This window comes from Onychostruthus taczanowskii, unplaced genomic scaffold, assembly GCF_017590055.1.
Source record: "Onychostruthus taczanowskii isolate IOZ18803 unplaced genomic scaffold, ASM1759005v1 scaffold21, whole genome shotgun sequence".
Classification (NCBI taxonomy): domain Eukaryota; kingdom Metazoa; phylum Chordata; class Aves; order Passeriformes; family Passeridae; genus Onychostruthus; species Onychostruthus taczanowskii.
This window is the reverse complement of record NW_024499351.1, coordinates 5,908,517-5,929,438: the sequence shown is the minus strand read 5'-3', so window position 1 is coordinate 5,929,438 and position 20,922 is coordinate 5,908,517. Positions and strand designations below refer to the sequence as shown.

Below are 20,922 nucleotides of genomic sequence, written 5' to 3'. Positions count from 1 at the left end.
TCACTCTCTCTTCTTCATTCAGGGCTTATTTCACCTAGACTTGTGGAAAGTTTGAAGATCCTACTCTGACAAATCACAAAAAAAGACAGACAAGTACTCTAATCATTGCTGCCATCAGTGCTCACCCACGGAAACCTGAACGGACCACAGCTGTGAAGGCTTCAGGGCAGCAAGACCCGGTGGAAATGAGAAACCTCATCAGCGATGAAAATTTCATCAGCTGGCGCTGTGGAAGCAAGAATCTGGAAGTGCAGAGCAGATGGGCAGCCTGGATTCTTGGAGCCATTGTCCTTCTGCTTGTTATCTGACCCCAGCACAGGGAGGATTTGGAGAATTTATGGGGGCACAAGTAGCGAAGCGTTTCTGGAAATATCCCTGGCTGACGCGTGGTGTGGTGCAGACAGCACTCGGTGGGCGCTCAGCAGACGTTTTTGCCCAATATTCCCAAGGTCGTGGAAGTGGGGTCCTGCTGAGCACCTGTCTTTTATTGTGTAAGAGAGGGGACCGTTTGGGCAGAGTTTGCAGGAGTGTGAGCCTGGTAATACCTGAATGTAAATCTAAGGGCTTTGTAAATGTAGTAGTACATTGAAGGACGCCACGTAAGTTCTATCAGGACTTTTCTGAACTGGGCAAATTTCCTCAGAACTAGGCTCCATTGTTTACTGTGTGAATCATCAATTCATGAGATGTTTGTGAAAGAAAGGATAACAGGAAATGGAAGCAGTGAGTGAGTAAGTCTATGCGCTGGGCATGAAAAGCAATGGAAAAAGTACCTGTCTGCACTCAGAGTTGAATAAATGAGATGATTTGGTTAGAAATTAAAATGTACTGACTTTTCAAAGACCCAAGACTAGAACAACGTAGTGGAGGATTTTGCAAATGAATACCAAAGCACACTCACAAATGGTGTCAGGGTTTGACTAGCTCTGGCCTGGCACACGCTGTCCTCAGCTCCTCTCTTTAAGAAGCAGACAGTTGTCCTTGGGGGATTTCAGGTGGGTTCTCCATTTACTACTCTATCTTCCTCCCTCTCCACCTGGTCCCACGGTTGGGTTTCTGTTTCCATAGCGACAGGCTGGGATACGCCCCAAGCTGTGGGGTCGTTTCTCAGAACACGGGACACGTAGGAAGAGGCAGGAGCGGGTCCCGGCCCCGGCACTGACATTGGCAGCTCCCTCAAGGCGTTCCCGGGGCCCGGGGCAGGAGCGGGTCCCAGCCCCGTCCCCGGCACTGACATCGGCAGCTCCCTCAGGGTGTTCCCATGTCCCAGGGCAGGAGCGAGTCCTATCCCCGGCACTGACATCGGCAGCTCCCTCAGGGTGTTCCCATGTCCCGGGGCAGGAGCGGGTCCCGGCCCCGGCACTGACATTGGCAGCTCCCTCAAGGCGTTCCCGGGTCCCGGGGCAGGAGCGGGTCCCGGCCCCGGCACTGACATTGGCAGCTCCCTCAGGGCGTTCCCATGTCCCGGGGCAGGAGCGGGTCCTGACCCCGGCACTGACACTGGCAGCTCCCTCAGGGTGTTCCCGGGTCCCGGGGCAGAAGCGGGTCCCGGTCCCGGCCCCGGCACTGACATTGGCCGCTCCCCTCCCGCCGCCCCTCGCGCTGCCGGGACCGCCCCGCCCCGCCCCGCCCCCTCCGCGCGTGCCGTCCGATGACGCAGCCGCGCCGCGACGTGGGGATTCCGCCGGATTACCCGGCGTGCCCCGCGGCAAAATGGCGGCCTGAGGCGAGAGCGCGGGGCCGGGGCCGGGCGGGGGCAAAGTTTGGGGCGGGCCCGAGGCGGGGCCGAACCGGCGTCGAACCGGCCGCAAAGTCACTGGGAGCCCTGGTGGAGCCGAGCCCGACCGGGTCAGAGCCGGGCTGGGGCTCCGGGGGCTGGGAGCGGGGAGCGCGACCGGCTGGGGACGAAGCCCCGGGCGGGGCCCCCTGCGCTCCTGGGCCTCTGCGGGCTCCGGACGGTGCCCAGCGAGCGGGGTGGGCCTTTCTGTCCACGTGTGTGGCGAGGAATTGTAGAGTTCCCCGAGGACCGCGGGTTCGGGCGGGTCGCACCGTGGCCGGGGGGGGTCAGCCAGGTGGGGCGGGGGCCGGGTGCGGGGGGACGGCGAGGCCACAGCCCCGGCCCCAGGGAAGGGACGGTCTCCGTGGGGAAGGGTGGTGGTGCCACTGTCTCGGCCATCAGGGCGTTAAGGAGCTCTTCCTCCCGGGGAGAGACCCGTGTCAGGGAGCAGCGCAGGCACGGGATGGGCGGGCAGAACCTGGTCCACGCAGGGTGCAGCTGTTTCTGAAGGATGGAGAGTTAGGTGGTGTGGGGGATGAGAAAGCAGTGTCTCTGCAGGGAGCGTTGCTGGAGTAGGAGCTGCACAGCAGAACAAGTCTGGGCCAGCAGGTGTGTTAAAGAGCTGGAGAGTAACTGGCCGAGGCAGGGTTGGAAGGGAAGAATCAGCATTCCTCTGGTGTCAGACTCAGCGGGGGTTAATGGGAAATTCTCTGCCAGTCTGGACATCCTCTCTAGTGCAAGGGATGCTTCCCCCTGTAGAGCCAGTGTGCAGCCTCTGGGAACATGGGGAGACTTTAAAGGAAAAGAGGTGAACAGTAAATGCTGTACTGCTTCTGGCTCTGAGCTTGAGTGCTCTGCCTAGAGCAGAGCAAAGGGCTGAGTGCTAACACACAGATTTTTGCATGCACATGAGGTTGCATTGGTAGGCATCCGGGTGTGCAAATGATACACAGATCTGGCAAGGCTGAGAATGACCTAGATCTGAGAGATGCCAGGTGGATCTTGTCCACTGAAACGAATCATCCATCACAGGTAGATGGTTCTGTGCCAGTGAAAGCTTTTCAGAGCTATGCACTTCTGTTTTACAGACTCAGAGAAGGAACCAGGATAAAGGGCCTATATAAAATGAAGCCATGAATCCTTACTAAATCTTCAGACAGCAGGTAAGAAATCCAGGAATGAGCTGATGCTGAGTCAGACTGTGTTCCTTTTGTACCACTACTTGAATTTTTTGAGAACAGGTGAACCATGTAGCTGAAACAGTGGCTCTCTTTGTGGTGTTCTCTGCATCACAGTAGGCCTGTGTTGCTGGAATTGAGTGGCCAGGGGTGTCAGTGAAATGGGAGTGACCCTGGGAGATTCAGCAAGAGCTTCTGGAAAGAAAAGTTCAATTAAAGTTGTAAGCCAGTGCTCTTGACATGCCATCTGAGAGAGCAATCTTAGATGTGCTCTGTCAGTGCAAAAGTAGCCGTGCTGTCTGTATGATTCACAAGGGATCTGCCCAGCCATAATCCAAATGAAATCCTTTCTGGTCATCCTGCTCTTGCAGCAATGGCAATGTCAAAGTTAGGTGGTTCTAGTGGCGCCCTGTTCTGTTAGGTTATTTTTCACACAAATTTTAACTGTTCCTAATTTTAACTGGTGATGGGTGGTGCAGGTGTACCTGAACTCACTGTTGAGATCCAGTTTAGAGGAGCTGTTGTTTGGTACCCAGCAGCTGGTTTTTTGATTGTACACCGTCACATCACCTTTATAACAGCTCCTTTCTCTCTTCCTCACTTCCTAGTGGATCACTGCAGAAAGCACCCATATCCCAGCAGTGCTTTGCATACAGTGTGGTTTGGCTTCTGGGTGTTAAATCAGCATTTAAGCTGCCATAGCTTAGCTGTGGTACTGAGAGGAGTTTTTCATTCCTTCCCAGGCACCCAGTGCTCTTGAAATCTCGTGAATGCATTTCAGCAGGGCCAGTGGAGTTCCAAAGGGCAGCCCATGGTTATCTTCATCTTTAGTAATAACAAGGCATTGGGTCAGAAGGGAATGAGTTACTTGCCAAGACCTGTTGCCTCTTCACTCTCCAAACCAGCTTTCTGAACTAAAGATGACCTTGCGTGCTTTTCCACTCTGTTTCAAGTTGTTTGTTGGCTGCTGCTAAGTCACTTGCTTTGCAGCCAACAAACCCTCAGCTCTTATCTCTGCCATCCACTCTAAATACAGTCATGGTATAGCTTGTCAGGGAGATAGGCTAAAGCCTTGAAAAAGGTGTAGTCTTTTGCAAGCCTGCCTGCTTCTTGTCCCAGAGCAGAACAAATCAAGTCAGATGGGACAGATGGTTTTTGTGTTTGGCATGCTGGTCTGAATGGTAGCAGAGCTGGCTGGGAAAAAGGGCTTGTGGAAGCTGGTGTGGCATATAAAGTGTTTTTAAAAAGTTGAAGAGAGCCAAGCTGTTGGAGAGGTAGCAAAGAAAGCAAGTTTTAGTAAAATGTAACTGTATTTTTTTGGTAGTTGATTTCATGCTTGTGACTCTTAGAGGCTGATGGTTTTTCTGGAGTTGAGCTCCCTAACCTGTTAAAATGTCTGCCACATTTTATGGAGAATCCACTGAAAACTGGATTCTGAGATTTCCATGTGTCACCACATCTACGGTGTAGACCCAAGAAGCAGTTCTGGAGGTTAGGTCCTGACTAATTTACTGTGTTATGTATTTGTGGGCCTCACTTCTCCAGCAGAGTGACAATAGAGCTCTCTGCCTTACGTCTTTGAGACCTCTACATGCAGGGAGAAATGCAGCATGTAGAGGTCTCAAATGAGCCTGCATGTGATACAGATTGAGGGTAGGATTCCTCTGCTAATAAATGAGGATTTGTCTTGACACCTTTTTGATTCATCTTGCTCTTTTTACTGGGCTTGTCACGATCTGGAGTTCTCATAATAGAGAAGATTTTCTTGACCATTTGACTTGATTAATGCTTTGAGAGAAAATTTAAGGTCCTGAAACTGGGTATATTCATCTCCTTGCTTGAGGGCTTTTTGGTTGGGAAGGTATCTCCTTTCTGTATGACACCCTGAGCTTTGGAGAGAGAGTGCTTGTTGGCGTTCATGCCAGCTGTGTGCATTTCAGATCACCAGTAACTGGGTAAATAGGATCCTCTCTGAGATTCTTTTATGCAGGACTGCAGAGGAACTATGTGAACATATGTGTAACCTATGCAAACAGGACAAATGCCTTAGGGCATGAAATCATCCATCCCGTTTCCCTGCCAGTTCCCCTACCTGAGGGCTTTTCCTTAGATCTAGATTGGCTGAGTCTGTAACTGTAGTAGTAAGAATGTTACTTTTTAAAGTTGAAATACCTTTACAGCTCCTTGGAGGGGAAGGGCGATGCTGTGGTCAGAAGGATACCTAATTTCTGCCGCAGATTTATTGTGTTCAGATCATTACTGTTTCTTGCTCTTCATTCTTTGCTTGGAAAAGATTAACACTAGTCTTACTAGGGATTTGAGGATGAACCCATGAGTGTGTGTAGATGCTTAGATACTGTGGTGTTGAATGCTTTAGTAAAGCTCAGTGGCAGAGAAATGAAAAGAGTTTTTCAAGCTCTGACTTCAAAATGAAGCAGACCGCTGTGTGATCCTTTGTCCTGTGTATTCTGTAGCATGGTGAAGTTGCTGGGGAGTGCAAGTCAGGCTCTGCCTTGTTCAAGGCAAGTGGGCACGCTGAGACCTCACCGTTTTTGCCTTCCCAGGAACTATTTCCTTGTTTTGGTCACGTCTAACCTTGCCTGAATCTTTTTTACTTCAAGGACAATTTTCTCTTTTTTGCTTTGTTGTTTGTTCCATTCTCAGAAACCATTCTCTTCATTGTCAGGATGTTCATGTAAGGTTTTATTCCAAATATGCTCAGCCAGAGAGGGCCAAAAGCAGTAGCTTGCAGGATGTTTCGTAGTTGGAATGACATGAGCCAGCCTCTCCGGAGTGTCCTCCTGGGACAAGCTGCTCTTAGGAAGGAAATGGCGTGGAAAACCGTGTAGGAGTGTGAGAATAGCTTTGCAATGGTTGGAATGCAGTATATAAGCATCACTTGGGTGGGCTCAGTTTTCCTCTGCTTTTCAACAATGCTGGGTGCCAAGCCTGAGGAAGACTGCTGTGCAGGGGTAAAGGAGCTGGAATGTATTCTTCAGTTGAGGTGAATGCAATTCAGTGAAACTGATAGGCATCAAACTGAATAATGATTTTAAAGTATTTTCACATGATGTCTAATCTGTGGAAATTCACTACCACATAATAGCACTGAGGCTAAGAGCTGAGCGGGATTCAGAAAAGATCAAGCACTTAGGAGTGGAAATGTTCAGACTTGCTTTAGTTAAAGAACTTGTTTTAGAAGGTGTATTTTTCAGACCTAATCCAATCTCTTAACAGTTAAAAGTTTGAAGAAATGGCAGTGTGTTCTGTAATTGTCCACTGATGCTTCTTGCTCCAGCTACTAAACCACCTTAATGTATTGGTCTGTGTCAGGGGCAAGGTATTGAATCACTTACGTGCTATGTTAGGTTGCTCGCTGACCTTGCTTTTTGTGGTAATTGCATTAGGGAAAAAAAAAAACCAAAACAACAAATCACCAACCAAGGAACAAATCTACAAAGCACTGCAGCTGCTCTGATTTGTCCTAGTAGTTGAGGATTTTAAGCTGGTGAAGAGCAGGGTCTGTGGAAAGATAGTTTGGTTCCTAGAGGAGGACTGCCTTACTGATAAACGTGGAGATATGCAGCTATTGTCTTTCCATGCTGTGTGGTCAGGCAGAGCACTTGCTGCTTCTTCCCTTTGTTTGTAAGAGGGGAAAGAATGTGTGGAGTTTGGCCTCTCCACGTTGCTGTCTTGTTGTGGACTTTGGTCTGTAAGGTGTCTGAAAGGCAGGGCTTTAAGGCTGTTCAAATGAGTTCTGGTATGTTGTAGCATGAGCCTCAATGTACTAATGTCTGTGAAGACAGTTTGTGTCCTGTGCTCATGTCCAGCCTGTTGAGGATCAGGAGAATCATCAGTGCTGCAAGTAGGTATAAATTCAATTTGATGCAGAGGCTAATAAAGATAAGTGGCGGTGGCATGAAGATATGTATAAAAAGCTGCGTGTTTGTAAGGTTTGCCTAAATGCAAGGGGAACTGAAGGAAAGAGTCTGTGTATTTTCAGAGACAGAAGCACAAGATCCCTGTATGAGCCCTATGGGTTTCTTTGGGAACAACATGTGCTTTAGGGCACATGTCCTTAACCCTTTTGTGGCAGGGCTAACAGCTGAGAATAAACAGTTACTGACTTTCGCAGAAGTTTTGTATTGCTGTTAAAGTGAAATGGTCAGGACTGGAAAGTAAGTTTTCCTCCAAGACAGACTGATTTTTAGGCAGAGAGTATCTGACCAGCTTCTGGTGGAAAGAGACAAGTGGTTTAAATTTTTGATTTCTTAAGGGTTAGTAAATTCAGACCTGTAAGTCCCACAGTGACTTCTGTGTCTTTGGTTGAGTTCTGTATTTATATTTTAGCTCTGTGATAAAGCTGGCTTTGGGAGTGCTGTAGGAGTCATAACTGGATCTTCTTACTCTTGTGTTAAAGTCTCATTTGTCCAGCTGTGTTAATGTAACACTCATGCACAAATGGTTCTGAAATCAAAAGTGACAGATAAGGTAGTCTCCCTAACTATTGAGGAATTGCACATAGGCTCATAAAAAGCCTTAGGCGAGTTTTACTTTATAGCATTTTTTTCAGAAGAATATAAGTTATTTTCCCAAGGTAATAATTAGATAATTGTTGCGGCTGTAAGGTTTTTGACCATGATTTTGGCATATGCTACTCAGAGTAACTGGTTTTGGACCTGCATGTGTCTTACTTAACAAGCTCTGCAATTCTCAGAGATGCCTTGCTGCTCTGTCTCCTGCATCAGATTTCTTCCTGCAGCTTTAGTGTTCATTAGTGATGACTGTGCTGCTGCCCAGCAGGAAGATTAAAAATATTCTAGGGAGATGAGTTGAAATCTGGTCTCTCACAACTGAATAGTGATTGCAGTTAAAGCTACTATTCCGGGTTTTTTTCTCTTGAGTATTTTATTTATAATTTTTTCATTATGGAAAACTCTTCTCCCTTCTCTTTTATCTTTGCGAGATTCGTACAATATGTATTGTATGAAAAGCATTTTCAAATGAGGGAAAAAAGTGGAAAATGACAGGATGTTTGTGCTTAAAATTAAGTTGTTTTAAGTAACCTTTCTTGAGAATGGACTTCAAGCTTACATCCTGCCTTTAAGCGCATTTATTTTTCTGAGCAGAAAGTGTCCTGTGCACTAAAGTATGCAAAATATCTTTATTTCCCTTTTAAAATTTAAGCATTCCTTACACTACAGTTATGTGAATACTGGGAAATGAAAACTTTTCTCAGAAGGGTTTTCTCAGGTAACTGCATTTTGCCAGAGATGCACTGTTATTAGATGTCTGTGTAGGCACTCAATCCAATTTCTTCTCCGACTGATGTGGGGAGTCATTTTTGGCAAACGTCTCATACCAGTTTGGTTTGATTCCTGAAAGCAAATCCCCCTTGCTGGGCTGCAGAATTTTGGTAGATTCTACTTACAAGCATATTCATTTTTTCCATGATTAGATGATGCCTTTCCAAATAGGTCCCTGGTGTATCTGAAATGGCTGTAACAGAATTCAGAGTCGTCAAGGCCCCAGCTGGATGGGGCTGCGTTACTGTGCAGCTCCAGAGGTGATTTACTGCCTGACTGACAACTCGCAATATAAACATTAGTCCAAGCATGATCTTGTCCCAAAAGCCCGCCTACGCAGGGAGCCAGGAGTCTTCCTGCCACGCGCCATAAATCGTTTATGGTTTGCTCATGCCCGTACATTTGAAAAGCAGCTGTGGAGTGGGGATTAGCAGTTTGCAGAAGGCCCGTGCGGGGCTAAATTAGGGTCTCTTGCTCTGGTGGTGAATACCAGCGTTGGAATAGCAGGAGTGCTTCTCAACAGTGGAAGGCAATTTACTCTAGGAATGGGGGTGGATACAGGGTATCTGGGGGTGCAGCAGCCAGGAGAGAGCCTTGGATCGCAATGCTCCAATTTGAGCTCTGAAGCCTGATTGATAGCTGCCCAGCACTGTGTGGGGTTGAACAAGTCATTGTTAGTTCTGTGGGTTTAACATTTTATTTATATATTTATTATTTCTACGTATTTTACTCATATATATAGAGACAAGAAATGTAAGCCTACCTCTTCTGTCTCCTAGGAGCCGAAGGATGATAGAGTTTTTCGGTGTTTTTTTTACAGTGTGAAGAGTGATTTCCCATTTGCTAGCCCACGGTAGCAGAATCAAATTATAGACAAGGCCATTTGGGGCTTCACAACTAATTTTAAGCTTTTATAAGAAGTTTTACTGTGCCACTTGGATTTATTACAGCTTTGCAACTTCAGCTCCCAAAGGAAAACTATTTTTGTGCTGGCTGCGATAATTTAAATTACCTCCTGGAGCTTCTAATGACTAACTCGTGTTTATGGTGAAAGCTTCCATTTATCCAAACCCTGAAAGCACAATCTGTTTGGTAATAGAACTCTAAATGTACTGATGCTTTATATCAATGGCAAGTACATTGGAGCCTTGTACCTACATTGGTACCTTTAAGTCTTCCTGTAAAAAAGAGATTATGCAGGTTTTGCTGTACAGATGGCACTAGACAGTACAGTTCAGAGATCTGTGTGCTGGCTGAAGGACCAGCTGCTGAGTAAAGCAGACATGAGTAGATAATTTTCAGCTGGGTTGGTTACTCATTAACAAACCCTTTCTTGGGTGGGTTGGGTAAGAATCCAGGTGGAATGTGTCAGCAGGGTGTCCCCTCTAGATGCATCAGCTGAATGTGAGTGCTTCCAGACTGTACCATGAGCATCCATGGGTCCATGGGCAAAGACTCTGGGTAAAGCAGGTGATTGTTTCCAATACAACACAATTAGGAGACTTCTTACTATCTTATTGAAGCTTCTGCATGGGCTTCTCTCTCAAACAAGACCATGTTCCTGCAGCTTTCTGCTGTGCTTGTTTCTGTGGGAGGTTTGGGGAGAGTAGCTGGAAGGGCTGATCCTAGGCTTATTTTTCTTCCTGCTTTTGGTGAAAGGCTCCATCTGCCAGATAGCACCAAATATATTTGTGGCTGTTTGTGTGGGCATTTTGGAAGATTTGGAAGGCACTTTGCTAATGAGCTGTAGGTCATTTCGTGTCAGATTGGCTGAGTTTCCATTGAGCTGGTTCTTTGTTGCGGCAATGCATATGGACTGTATATGTTTGGGGATCCCTGTTACCTATCTCAGATGGAAAGGGCTTTCCTCCTCTTTGCTACCTCCTCTCTCCCCACAAAAAAAAAATCATCACCTGGAGAGCTGTTACCCTCTAGATTGAATTAGATGTTTTGCTGTTACTTATGTAGACCTTTCAGATGTATACAGAGGTTAAAGAGGGGCGTGGATATGTGATCGTATTTTGAGCTTTCCCTCCTTCTCTGTGTTTTTGGTACTGAAGCTGGAATTCACCCTTCCCTTTCCCTGGGAACTTCTGTGAAGGAATTGCTGTCACCCAGAGCAAAGCTCAATCTGCTTTGCCTCGAGGCCCTGCCTCTCCAGGTTAGGACTTTGCCTGACTTCTACTGGCAGCAGTTTGTTTATGAGCTTTTGTTACGTGACTCTTGTGGTGTGGGTCTGAGGGATACTACTGTTCAGGGCAGTGGAAATCAACTCAGCCAGGATAGGGAAGGGGAGGAATAGAGTTAGTACAGTTAACTCATCCCCCCTCTACACCCTCCTTTCTTCCCTGTTTCCTCACCTGCCCAGCTGTGTAGTAGGTTAGCAGTACGTGTCTGTTCTTATTCTTATGAAAGTAGACTTTGTTCTCTGAAGACTGCTAATCATGCCCCATGGGGGTGTAATCAGTTATAAGGTATTTAATACAGTGCAGGCGGGAACAGGCTGCCTGGCCGGGCTGGCAGATTGCAACACTACAATTATAAAGGGCCCCTTTCCCCCACTCACCCACCCACCGGTGGCAGGATGAGGGTACCTTGAAACAGTATTGAGTCTATGAAAAGTAAAGATGTAGTGGGGGAAGGGAGAGGAGAGGCTGTAGAGGCAGCTCCTATTCTGGGAAACAGGCAGACCTACATTCTGTGAGAGCTGCAGCCATTGCAGGTTGCACTGTTGAGACTTGCGGAGTTTGGGTGCCGTCACCATGGAAGGGATTGCACAGGGATGGCCCTTGGCAATGTGTAGAACAGCAGGGGCTTCTGTCCTGTCCCAAATGGGTTTTCTTTTGGTGGCTGGGCTTGGAGAGGTATGGAGTAGTTAGAAGGGGAGAAGCCCCTTCTCCTGCATGCAGTGATTTAGACACCTAATCTGTAAATCCTGCCAGGCTTCTATTTATATCTTTGGATATAAATCTATTGGTAAATTTGGCCTTCCGTGCCTCATTCTTCCAAGTACTGGAACTACTGCCGCTTATGAGGGGAACAGGTAGCCTGAGGCCTTGAATTTCAACAGGCATGAGAAAGCCTACTGGACCTCAGTCTGGTCTGGTCTTGTTACTTAATATCAGATCATTTCCCTCTGTGAGGGCATTGAAATGCACGTGTGGGGTGTGGAGCAGTTGGGCCGCAAGCCTTATAAATCATCCCTGCTCCAGCAGCCTGCTAGATGCATGGGTATGTCTCTGGAGCTTATGGCTACATTGACCTTTCCCCTTTGAGGTTCCCTAGAGGTTACAGTGTTTCAGCCCTTAATTGTTTCTCTCTGAATTTCCTGACACTGTTTTGCGTCTGTTACGTTCAAGTCAGATATATTCCTGCTGCAGTGCTCTTGAGAGTGTTGGTTTTCCTGTTTGGTGCTGAGAGAGCACTGGCTATTGAGTCTCAGAGTTAGTCCTTAGCACTGGGATGGATTTTTAAGGTTTTCAGGAGTGGGTTGTTTAGTTATGTTGCACAGAGTAAGTGCAGATTCACAATGTGGGGAGTTCACGATATAGTCGTGAGAATTCTGCTGACAGTTTCACATCTGAGGCATCCTTCAGAGTAACTTCATATTTGAGAATGTGAATTCTTTGGAAAGCTTTAGGATTTGTAGGAGTGTCACATGAAGGAGGAATAATGTTTTTTTCTGACTAGAGCACAGAGTCTCTTTGCAGATCTAAAATTATGAGGTTCTGAGATAAGAAGTTACCTGATGTCGTGGATATTTGTACATTAAGTTTTTCTTCTCTTGATCACTGAAATGACCTGGTGTCAGTGCTGTAGTGGAAGAATGTTGTACAGTGAATGTCAAATCTGTGTGTGTGGGCAGTAGAGACAAGCATTTACAGAAGGATTTTGGGGTACTGAGGAAGTGCCTCCATCCTAGAAAAGCTACTTGACTTAAGGTTTTTTAGGGTTAGAAAATGACCTGGATCTCTTCAAGCATCCCTGTTGCCCAAAGTCAACTTCTTATTCAGCCCTGCCTCCTCAGCTCAAGAGGTCTCAGTGTTATATTTGTCCCTTGTCTTGTAGGAAGAGTCAGGGAAATTCCCTTCCCAGGCTAGTGCACAGAGCTGTTCCTGCCCTGGACTGTGGCTACTTTCCAGCGCGGGTGGCAGCACTTCTTTGTGTGGCTTGCGTGCCCAACTGAGAGCTCTCCTGCCTTGCTGTGTTTATCTTGTCCCATTGGCTCAAGAAATTGCCTGGAGAACTTGACCCTCATACAAATGAATTAGGCGCCGAAGCTGTCCTTGGGGTCCTGACAGCGGCCGTGCAGGCAGTGTGGGGAGGGAGCATGGCGGGTGTCAGCAGGGTGGGTGTGTGGGCTTGCTACTTGTTTTCCTTCTCTGCCTGATGAGGAATGCAATGTGTTTGCCTTCCTTGGCCTGTGGTTGCAGCCGCATTCCTGCAGTGGGAGTCAGCACGGCGGCGGGCGGCGTGCTGTTCATGCCCCGTGGCTACATGCTTTCAGCTCCACATCAAAGGTGTGTTTAGTGTGTAGCTTGTGCCATTCCTGGCCACACCTGGTGGCCTGCAGGCATGCAGGAGGTGGAGTCTGGCTGTGTTTGCAGATGGCATTCAGGGTTCAGACTTCTTGCTTGTGGAAAGGCTGGAGCTGAATCCATGCTAAACAACCCCAGGAATGCACCGGGAGAGCTGAGCGGCACAGTCACTCCAGGGGCATGTCCTAGCAGCAATGTTTCCTTTATAGCTGCAGCAAAATAACTCATGCCTGCTTCTCCAAAGGAACTGACTGTTTGCTTGGGTGTGTTGTACAGTTTAATTTACACTGATAAGGCCAATTAAGGTTGGCTGGTCCCCCCTGCAGCCTGTGTGCTCTGGCAATCAGTAGATGATTGAGTGGTTCGTGCTATGCAGCTCTGCTCAGTACATGAGATGTCTGCCTGGAGATGGAATGGCTCTGGGATTTAACCCGGGCAGGAGTGCTTCCCCCAGTTGGTGGGTAAATGTTCTGTTCCAACTTCTTCTGGAAAATCTTTCTTTTTCTAGCTGGTACCCCAAGAGCTGAAGACAGGAAGTTTGCTGAAGGATGGCAGATAGATCAGGATGTAGCTGTTATTTTGGGATCCTTGACGTGATATCTGTTTTGAGATAGTCACTGGTTTGCTGTGTACCTATCATGCAAGCTATCCTTGTCCTCTGTACAAGTGTTTCATTTGCCTGGCACAGGGAAACGCGATCCCTTTTGGTAGCGTCATTATGGGCAGCCCACAGGCAAGGCTTGTGGAAGTAACAGCAGACCATCCTCTGTGCTCTGGGTAAGCCCTGGGGTGTTCATTACCCCATTTGCTTGGATCTTTTGCAATTTCCCTTTTGGCAATTTCTAGTAGCCTGAAATTCTGTGACCTGCCAGTCATTTCCTGATTAAAGTTAGTCTTCTGCAGAACACCTCCTTACTGCCATCCTTAGATAGTAGCAGGAATGAAAGAATTTGCTCTCAGAAGTTCTCTGGCTTTATAGCTTAGTTTTTGCTTTTTAGCTGTCACCACATTCACCAAGTGAATCACTGCAGAGCTCACCATAAAGAGGTCCATACCATCCTCTCTCCAGAAGGTTGTATCACTTTCAAAGCAGGATCTCAGTGATAGGTGTTTAAGGGAATGTTTCTTGTTCCAAGGCTCTTAGCATTGTGAAACAGTTGGAGATTATTCACATTGGGCTCTCTTCTCTCTTGGTTTCATGTAAACTGTGCATTTCATCTCAAACTAGTTGCCACTGACTCCATATGTGACTGTTAGGGCTTGGATGCTGAGTGAGTGTGTTGCCTGAATCTTCGTTTTCGTTCCTCTGTTCTGTAGTGGCAGACTGGACAATATGCCCTGCAGCAGCAGGAGGTGGTAGCAAAACATAAGTAAGTCTAAAATTGGGTTGTGTGGCAGGTTACTGATAGAACAGTTAAGTGTGTATAATCATTGCCATACTGCCTGTTTCAGCTTTGTCATAATAAGGGCTATGGCTGCAAAGGTGGAGGTCTTGTTTTGGATTACATACTGCTTCTGCTGACACTTCCCAGTTGCCCGGAAAGGAGCGAGGGAATAAGAATGAAATAGATGTGACATCGGCCAAGGAGGAAGTACAGCTGATTATTGGCCTTTTTTCTATCCTGTCAGTGAGTTTGAATATGTTGTGGAGAGAAAGTCACTAAGTCCTTGTTTTGGCTTCCCCGCTCTGGACTTCAAGAGTAGGAATCCAGGCCTCTGTGCTCCTGTATGCGGGCAATGTGTTCCTCGGGCTAGAGCTGTAATCCTCCCAAGTAGCTAGATCTCCCCCTGGTGGAATAGAGAGCAGAAGGCACTGCTACGGCCTGACGGTAAAATTGGGAATTGGTCTGATCCTGGGCACCTTGAGCCGGCAGCAGATGTGGTGTTTGTCCAGTTGAGACATTCCTTAGTCCAGAGTCACAGACTCGTGCAGCTGCATGAAGCTGAAGGCGTGAGTGAACAGCTCACTACTGAGCAAACACCTTGTCCGTGCAACATCTGCCTGGCTATGTGCTGGCATTCCTCCATGGTCTTTGCCTTAGATTAGCAGTGAGCTGCTAGCTCTCTTGACAATTGTCTCACACTTGACAAAAAAAAGGCATCTGGAATGTGGTGGCTTGCTTCCTTTAAAATATCTGGGGGTTATTAATCCTTATTTAAGATATCTGGGGTTTATAGGACCCCTTTGAGGATAGGTGATTTAACTTGTAGCTCAACTGTTTCTCATTCCCTGCTTGCTCTCTGAAGAGCTGCATAGGGTTTACTTATGGGGGATCTACAGGAGGGAGCTCTGTGTAGGGGAGGAGCTTGTCTGTTTAGCATTACTAAAAAGGAGTGGTTTTCTTTAATCTTAGAATAATAAATGGATTTATGCTATCCCAAAGGACAACAGTGGTAAAGGCATTTCAGCTTTACAAGAGCAATGCCAGGCAGGAGATGTGAAGTAGACTGGAGAAGCTGACCTTGTGGTAAAACTGAAGTGATGGGCCTTTGCTGCAATTGCCCCTTGAGACAATTGATGCTAGTAATTAGCTCCAGCTGAAAAATAGTAATGGTGATATATGTGGAGGGAGGTAGTTAATGGGAACTCTCTCTGACTCATCTGCCACAAAGAGAAGTTGTGTCTGAGGGAAGAGCTGAAGCAACCCATCTTGGTCACAAGTGGGGAATCTGTGGTTATTCCCCTCCAAGGGAAGAAGGTGAGCCTAGGAGGTACAATACAGTATGTACAGAAGGACAAGCAGTGCAGCCCATGACTGCTGGTGGCAGGCAGCCTCCCTGTGCAGGGCAGGGGGTGGAGGTGTGAGTCCCCTCTGCTGTGGCTGGGATTCTGCTGTTAAAAGGACTGACTGGAGCCCAGGGGAGCAGGGAGAGAGGAGCCATAGTCAGTTGCGTGCTTTACACAGGTCATCAGTGAAAGATAGATGGGTGGATCTGTTTGTTTTTCCTAAGCTGGATTAAGCCATGTTATATTTCTGTGACTGAACTCAGAATGAAATCTCTCAGTAATTCAGTGGTGCTGAAGACTAAGAGAATCATTTTAAAAACCCAACCAAACCCAAAAAACCCAAACCAAACAAATGAGGCAAACTGAGGCAGATTAACTACAGGACCACACCACAAAAAAGAGAAAAGATGCTCCAGGGTTACATGCTGCTTCAGGAACCACGCTGCTGTATTGTTTATGGAGTTGAGACATGTTTTGTGCCTGTTCCTGCCACTGGCTCAGGCTCTGAATCTGCTAGGCCAAAAGCATGGATTTGAAAACAATCTCCTTGTTCTGCCTTTGTGGCCTGTTGAGATAACTACTGCCAGTGTGTACAGGAGTGTACACTGAGTGCTCTAACACTCAGCATTGTGCCTGGATACAGAGGCTGGGTGGAAGTCAATCAGGAATACTTGTTTAGCCTCTAAAGTAGGCAGTGGCTGTGACATGGGTTAAGTGGGAGATCTCTGTGCCTGGTAGGAATCCTGCTTTGCAAAGGAGTTGGTAGCAGCACCGCTTGTAACCTCTGGGAAGAGAAAGGACCAGGATATAATCAGCTTTGGGAAAGGGCTGTGATGACCCCTTTTCTCTTTTATCCTTTTGGCTGGATAGTTTTACTCCTCAAACACCATTGTGCATCTCTCAGTGCTGCTCTGCTTTTCCCTGCCAGCTTACAGCAAGTTCTTGCTTATTGTAGGTGATGTGAGGTTCAGGCAGCTTGGTTGAAGAGCGCCCCACTGCTATCCTCACACAATGCCGGTGTCGCTAGTTCTGCTTCATGATGCTGACTGCTGTATGTATTCAGTGCTGTAGAGATCATAAAATATTTCTGTGCTACATTTTCTCTGATGAATAGCACAGAGGATGTCTTGAGTTCCCATGGCAATGCTTCTGATTGTGCTTCTGTCACCGAAAGAAAGAGGGACTTCCAGATGATGAAGATTTGAGGATTTTGTCTGAGAAAGGGAATGGTGGTGAAGCTGCATATTATTTGTTTGCCTGCCTTTGGATGTGCCTCTGCCTGATATATAATCTGGAAAAAGAGGAAGCCAACATTTGGCTAATGGCAGAGATGGCCTGTGTCATGCAAACTACAGCTGGACCCCTGGACATGCTTAACTGTTCAGCTGCATATGCAGCTGCACAATCACCCAACAGTTAAGCCTGTACCATTCTCTGCCTCTCATATCTGACCATCTGCTCGGGAAAAGCTAATTAAACCAAAACAATTCTTGCTGGGATTAAACCCCAGCAGCAGAAAAAAGTTGAATATAGTACAAATATTGTTCTACTACTGGATCAGGGCTTCTGCTTTATTTGTTCTTACAAAGAATTACAGCTATTCAACTCGGTAGGTGTTTAGCTCATGCACACTTTCCTTTCTCTTTTCTATCGCAGATCATTCTTGTTTTAGGTGCAAGAAATAAGACTGTCTTGCTGATTTTTTTTTTCCCAGTTCTTTCTTATGACAGCTGAGTCTGTTTTTCTTTAACTTGTGACTTAATGTAAAAACAGTGTAGAAAACTGGTTTTTTGTCCTAGTGCCTCAATTCCTCTACTTCTGGAATGGAAATTGTTCCTACCTTCTTTACATGTATTTATGGTGACAATGAATCCTTGGCTTGGTGTGGGGCCACATAACTTTATAGTTGCACCAGTGTGAATCTTAAGAGACTTAAGACCAAACAGTTTATTGCAAAAATATACTGCAGCCCTTTGAGAATTGAAATTTAAATCTTATAAAACAAAAAATGTGTAAGTGTGGTTCCCTTAGCAGCTGAACTCTTGTGTATCTACAATCTTTGATGCCATGTCATCTGGGCTTCAAAACAGCTCTTTCAAAAAAAAGAAAAGAACTTACAACTCAGGTTGATTTCAGAGCTGCTCTGCGTACTCAAGTGACAGTTCACCACTTTATTCAAAGTTGTGGCACAATTTAGTTTTTAAAGGCCAATGAGGAATTTAGTTCTCTGCAAGGGGCTCTGAGAGGATTCTTGGTGATGTCTTTCTTTGCTAAACTTGGAAAATTTGCACTGAAGAGGAAGTTAGTTCTACACATAGTAGCTCAGAGGCAGCAGTAGGAGGTGGCCCTGAGGAGAGAGAACTGGTTGTGTTGCTGGTATGGATGTGAGGAAGCCTGGTAAGCTCGAAGAGACACAATTGAAAAAGCAGGTAGAGATGAAAGAGTGCCAAGAGAATGAAGATTAAATTTATCTTGGTATCCAGGAGGAAAAGTTCGAATAGTTTTTAATGAGGAATGGAAAGAACACTACTAATTTTAGAATTGTTGAAATTTAATTTTGACAGATATGTTTCCTGGGGAAACGCTGTGGGAACTGAGGAGATGAGAGATGATGTTAGAGTGTGGGTTTGTAGCACATTAGGTCTGTGACCTAGGATTTGTGTATTGCCTGCCCCACAGTTAACAGGAGAACATATGTTGGTAGAAGAGGGTCAGTAGTGAGACTGTGCCTGGGGGCAGTTAGATAACTGCTCTAACTCCACACTCCAGTTGGCTCAGATAAACTGTTGGTGAGCCATACCCTTAGGAATGGGCAAGTGGGGAACATTGTCTTCCCAGAATTGCTCCAGGGACGTTGGACATCAACAAGCAAAAGCTGTGTGGGAGTATGGAAAACAGTGTGCAGTGTGAGTATTTCTGATCACCTTTTCCATCTTTCTTGGGGAAAGTAGAGAAAATATTAAGCTGCACTGGTTTGAGCATTGTTACAATGTTTATTTGGCATAGGATTAATAAAATTTTCAAGACATATAAATGCCAATACCTTTAGTGTCTTAATATACCTTGTATAGTGTAGTTAGCTTATTTGGATTGTGAGAGAGGCTGCACTGTTGTGGGTTTGGGCTTTTTTTGAAGAAAAAACCCCAAACCAAACACAAAACCAACAAAACCTTTGGAAGTAGAAAAGTGCAAAAAAGGGTTAACGTCAATATCAGTAAGGATTTTGCCATTGCAGGGAAGTTGTACTGATTTAACTTAATCAGATTAGAGACAGCTGTGATTATATTAATGCAGCATTCCTTTATAGGCATCCTTAATTTAGTTTGTGTCTTGTATCTATCTATTTAACTTAAGTTGTTTCAATGTAAAGTGCTCTTAAACTGAATTAAGAACATTTGCCCAGGAGCGTTATATTGCTTTATATTATTTTCTAAGTCAATTTAATTTAGTACAGTGTATATGCAGACAAGACCTTGGGGAAAAAGCTGATCCTTTTTATTACTTGCTGAACAGTCTGTCATGTTTGGCTGCAGCCATGTGATCATGGAATGAAAGAGCCTGTTGTGGTGCATGGTGGTGGAGGATGGGCAAACTGATCATTGTGAGCCTTTGTACGACTTGGTCATTCTTAGCTGTAATGTTCAATTAAAGTAGGTTGATCCTCCTTGTAAATGAGGCCTTTTCCTGTCTAGAGCAGATGTGAGACCCCTGTAATGTTAAGATTTGTCCTCTGCCTACTGATAAAAGTGCCTGCAACGTGGTTAGCATCCAGTCTGTTCAGTCAGCAAAAGCAACATCTTAAAACCTGGCACAAATGTTTAATGTTTGAAAAAAATCAGATGGCTGAGCAGGTTTGAGCTGAGTTTTGTTACTTTTCTTCATACATAGCTTGAAATAAACGTCACCCAATTTTGATGCTGTTTCCGTCCTGGGCTGTGTCTCCCAACACTATGTGCCACCTGCTATATGTGGTGACTTACACACATACAGAACTTATGGCCAAGGAATAAGTAAGTACTGCAGATGTCAGTTCTCCTTCTGGTTGAAAAGGATAAATCTAGTCAATGCATCTTATGTTCTGCTTGCTGGTAAAGGCTCTATGGGAACAAAACTGGCATGTGAATTACTCTGCAAGCGTGGTTGTAGTGATAGCATTTCAGAATAAAGCTGACTGCTGTAAAGAGCTGTTTTATTTTTTGAATTTGTTTTTGTTAGCACCTGCAAGCATTAGAGCTGGACTTAGCGCCTCCTCAGCATTGCAGATGCTCTGTAGGCTAGGTCACTGTAGCAACTTGTCCATCTGTCCCCTGTAAATAATGCAAATAATGTGCTCTGCTCCATTGTCCCACTGTGTAGATAGTGCGTAGTGTGTCAGCCATCTGTGCATCACTGAGAGTCTCAGACAGAGGGCATGTTTTGGAGAGTGGATTGTGGCAAGTGTATCGTTGAATGCTCCAGCAATGGAGCATTCTGTGGCATTGCTGTATCTGTGCTAGAGGGGCAGCTCGGTGACATTCAGTTCCTGGCACCGAAGAGATGGAGATTGCCGTTTGCCCAGAACTTCTGAACCAAAGCTTGAGACAAGAGGACTGCTGATATTACTTGCTGGGGGTTATGTGAGACTCAGGGAATACTTACAGGGGCTGAGAGTCTGCCTTTCAGTAGTTAAAAAATTTAAGCTGCTTCTACCTTGTCCTAATTAAATGCCTTTTGATTTTATGTTCTAGGAAGGTAATGTATGATTTTTCCCCTCTTCTTCCCCTCCTACACAGCACAGGATATGACAGAGGTCTGGGAAAGGAATTCCTGCATGATGATTTTCTACAGAAATTTCCCTCTTCCACTTCTCTTCAAATGTTTGCTTGTGGTAGCCATTCCCTTGCTTGTGTTAGAGAAGATTTAAGGCCTTGACTCCCAAATTTCCTTCATGTGAAGTATCAGCTTTATCCAGATACATGTTGTTAGAGTATCAAGATTTGCTTTTTCTAGCTGGATCCAGATACTTCCAGAGACTTTGGAGAGTTCTCCTAATCTCCATGAGTTTTTATCTAATGTTCTGGTATTTCTTTAAATTTCTGAGCAATATTCTCCAGAAGTCTTCTCATGGGAGATCTTAAAAGAACGGGTAAGAAGACAGAGTGAGGAAGGACATGAAACCCAGGGTGCTAAGATGAAGAGACTCTGAAAGTTTGTAGCCTAAACTTGTGAGAGTTGGAAGGATCACTGAACAAAGTAAACACACTTCTGGTGTGTCAGCAGTTCTGAATGAGAAGCTGTCATTAGCCCTTGATGTAGCTGTCTGTGCTAAAGGTAGCTTGGTAAATGACCTTTTGCTGAGCTGGCTCTTGTGCAATTTCAGGTGTAGCCATTAATGGTGGTTCTATGCTTTGTATGT

At 45.8% G+C, this 20,922-nt stretch overlaps 1 protein-coding gene across 4 annotated transcripts in view; it reads left to right on the top strand.

Annotated features, from left to right (window-relative positions):
• Positions 1–1,711: 1,711 nt before the first annotated feature.
• TJAP1 (tight junction associated protein 1) overlaps positions 1,712–20,922 on the top strand; it is a 40,273-nt gene continuing 21,062 nt past the window's right edge. The window contains exons 1-2 of one of the 4 annotated variants that reach the window (XM_041404320.1): positions 1,712–1,848; positions 2,866–2,940. The gene's annotated coding sequence lies outside the window, so the exon portion shown is untranslated. Of the gene's footprint in view, positions 1,975–2,013; positions 2,033–2,053; positions 2,387–2,865; positions 2,941–20,922 lie in introns of those variants that run through there. The other 3 variants (XM_041404321.1, XM_041404322.1, XM_041404323.1) reach the window with 3 other exon arrangements.